Source organism: Oryzias melastigma, linkage group LG3 (genome assembly GCF_002922805.2).
Source record: "Oryzias melastigma strain HK-1 linkage group LG3, ASM292280v2, whole genome shotgun sequence".
NCBI classification, from domain to species: Eukaryota; Metazoa; Chordata; class Actinopteri; order Beloniformes; family Adrianichthyidae; genus Oryzias; species Oryzias melastigma.
This window is the reverse complement of record NC_050514.1, coordinates 5,263,338-5,267,420: the sequence shown is the minus strand read 5'-3', so window position 1 is coordinate 5,267,420 and position 4,083 is coordinate 5,263,338.

Here is a 4,083-nt window from a genome sequence, read left to right as displayed (position 1 = left end):
AAAAAAGAAAAAATCTTAGCTCAAAAGTAGGATTTTTAGGAGAGTCGATAAAAAGAAACCTAAAACCTATTTAAGAGAGTGGATGAAAACACCAACAGGAAGGAAAACAAAAATAATAACACCAACAATACTACTAATAAAAACAACAACACTTAATAATAATTATAATACAATAATTTTAAAATAATTATAAAAAAATATACAAAAATATACTAAATGATAACAAACAAATAATAAAAAATACATTAAAAAAATATACCCCTCTGTGAACCACCGCCTTGACGTGGAAGAGGGGCTTTAGCGCTCGAGTGATCTCAGGAGCTATGCTGTCTGGGGCTTTTGCCCCATTAGGGTCTCCCATGGCAGACAGGTCCTGTTTGACGAGCCAGACTAAGAGTGGTTCAGAAACTGTTTATGAGAATTTCAACCAAAAATCGTGTTATGTCGCCAGTCTAAAAAACTCATAGGCGAGCGCCTGGTGGCCAGGTCTCCAGAAACCCAGTTAAAAAGCTTGGGTTTTGGGACATGGAATGTCACCTCTCTGGGAGGGAAGGACCGGAGCTTGTGTGAGAGGTTGAGAGAGATACCGGCTGGACATAGCTCACCTACACACACAGCCTGGGCACTGAAACTTAGTCCCTCCAGAGGGGTCGGACTCTCTACCATTCTGGCGTTCCCATGGTGAGATGCGACAGGCCAGGGTGGGCGTACTCCTGAGCCCCCAGCTCAGCCGCCAAGTGTTGAAGTTCACAGTGGTGGACTTTGTGGGTGGGGCTTCCCATCACCACGCTGAGGTCACTGAGGTAGTCGACGTGTTCCTCTTTGGTAAGGGAGTGACAAAAGCTGGCAAAAGCAGCAGGGGCTTGTGATCCAACAGGTCCTGAGAGATACATGCTCTTCAGTAGCCACTGCACTGGAGCACATTGTGCTGTGAGCAGGGATTGCAGACAACCAGCTGAATGGAACATTTGTACTTCCCTGCAGACATTTTAATGTGGGCCCCACATGGGTTACCTTTGGGCTGAATTGGTGGCCCCAGGTGGGTTCGTCCGCAGGTTCCAGGGTGGCCCACAGTAGTCTGGCTCACTGGGCAGTGTGGAGACCCAGACCACCACCTGTGTTTGTCTATACTGGCTCGGGTGGGACCAACATGGAACCCACGAACAAACCCACCTGGGGCCCACTTATTCAGCCCAAAGGTAAACCATATGGGGCCTACATTGAAATGTTCGCTGGACTTAAGGCACAGTGGCATTCCCCCTTCAGAGGGTAGCGTCTCTGCCACAAAGCATCTTTGCGTTCCTAATCTGCTCCACAGCCTCATTGCAATCAGGATAATTACCAACACCTGTGCAGCAGGTGAGCCCAGTTCATCCTGCTACAGTACAGTCTCGTACGGTTTCTTTTGACAGTTTGACAATAAAATTCTGGATGATACATGGATTTCTGTTCAGGGATAAGATACTGTGTCAAAGACACATCCACATGGAGGAAACACTCTCTATCTCTGCTGGTGATAAAGAAGGAACAGAGAAAAAAGGAGTCTGAGCCGGTGAATGAAATAAGATCTCAGCAGTGACACTCCAGAAAAATATAGTCTTTGCAGTTTTGCTGTATAAAAGATAACGCAGAATATTTCTATCATTGTGAAAAATGGTGTTGATGCTCGACTTGTATGAGTGCAGCCGTGAGATATGACCTAATTGTACTCTTGCAAGAGTGTCACATGGAAATATGAGAATGGCTATATTACTGCATGGTTCGAATAAGGCACATTTTACATTTAATTAAACCGTGATAGAAAACTTCCAGATTTCAGGATATATGGGATTTATTTATGACAAGTTCATCATTGTCACAACAATGGAATTTTACCCCTTTTTGAATTATTGTTTATTCTGTCTGTTATGTAAAAGTGATTTGCATTTCTAGATTACTGTTGATGAGTCTGATACAACATTTTTTAGACATTTTTTTGCGACTGCACGAGTGACGCTGCATGTCCGTTGCTCGGGTGCTTGTGCTGTATGAATGTGTTTACTTTTTAGGTTTTTTTTTTTTTGGACTGTTCATTTCTTCAGGTACTAATGCAAGCCAGCATTAGAAGACTTGTTTATTGATAGGAGAAATACTGGCACTTAGGAAGAATAAAGGAACAGTGGAATGTCATTCTACCGGAGCTTACATGGAAGGTCTGGAGATCTGCCGAGCCGGTCGTAAACATAAGGCATGGCTGAAAGCAAAAGCTGCTAACCGGCGGAGTTTCAAGCCATCTCTTTTCCATCAATCCTGATGGGGAGTGTCAATGCCTTGTCCAACAAAACGGATGAACTTATGATGCCGATCAAGACTGGGAGAGTAGCCTCAAGTTTGTTTTCAGAATACTTTTTTAAAACTAAAATTACGACAGTATACTTTCAGTTTACGTTTAAGGTACTTACTAGAAATAAACCTTACAAGTTCATAAATTCATTTTGACTATACTTGGGTTTTCTTACTAGTCTAAATATATTTGCCAATATTTGTCACTGTCCATAAACAATTTCTTACATAGCCTTAAAAGTGGAGTAGATGTATTCTTGTGATATTTCCAAGTATATTAAAACTTTATTTTAATACACTAATCAGTACACATAAACTTGTAAACTAAAAGCAAACCTTTAAAGCTAGATTAGATGTACTTCAAAGTGTACTTTCATTAACTTTGGGTAAACTTAAGAAGAAGAAACCGCTGCTCTATACCACTGACTTTGACATCTTTTCAGATGTAATTCTGACATGCATCAAAGGGGTGGTGAGGGAGAATACAGAGGCCTGCTGCATGACTTTGTGGATTGGACTGGGGGGAATAATCTCTATCAGAACATCCCAAAAACAAAGGAGGTGGTGCTGGACTTTTGCAGGGCACCCACTGCTCTACAGCCCAGTAACTTGGAGTAGTAGTGAAGGTTGTTGACTCGTACTAATTCCTGGGAGTTGTTTTTAGACAACAAACTGAACTGGTCAGCAAATATGTAAAAGAGGCCAGAGTAGACTGTACTTTTTAAAGACTATCCCCAGCCAGCAAAGTCAAGTGGGGCCGATATGGTTTAATAGTGGGCAGAAAATCTGGGCCCTGATTGGGTTTGTCCCCAGTTTCTGTGGTGGCCCCAACTGTGTTTGCCCACATTGACTTAAGTGGGGATTCAGTGGGTTAGCTTGCTATGCTAGCCAGCTGCCCGGTGGACAGCGGAGCTTGCTAGCTAAATTAGCTCTCTAGCTCAATACGGTGAAGCTTTTTTGCTCAATACAACGGAGCGTGCTAGCTTGCCACAGAGGAGCTCGCTAACTCAATATGAATGGACGTTACGAAGGCCCATGGCATTGATGGTCTGTTTGACTCCCACAATTTCATTCATTCATTTTCTTGACCCCTTTTTCCCTTCGGGGTTGCTGGGGTGCCGGAGCCTAACCCGGCTACTGATGGGCGAAGGCAGGGTTCACCCTGGACAGGTCGCCAGTCTGTCACAGGGACTCCCACAATTTGATTCCTGAAATGGTGTAGAGGGCGTTCACACAGGCACTGGGACATCCCATGCAAGGGGTCTGTACGCACATGGTACTTCCGCGTTCGACCTCTTAGTCATTTCCAATTTGGAGAGACGATAGTGGAACAGTGTTGTTTATGTGAAAATGGTTAAGTCTTTAGAGTTTACTAATGTTTTCTGGCTCCAGAAGGACATCAGGTAGGTATAGCTTGCAAGCCTGTGTTTACTACACATAATTTACAAAAAAAAAAAAAAATAGAATATCAAAGTGAAGTGTATAATTTCCATCATTCCATTCAAAAATAAACATTTTCATAGAATATAGATTCAGGGCTCACTGTTTTATCAATTTAGAGTAGGGCTGGGTTAATATAATCGATTAATCGATTTTAATCGATTAATTGATTTAAGGTTAGTAGATCAATAATCAATTCATAAAAGATTTAAATTGATTTCGCACATAAAGCTAAAGTCTGCTAGCTTAATGCTAATGTTTAATTAAATTTCCCATAGGACGGCTAATGCTAACGCTCGATTGACCTAAACATACATTGCT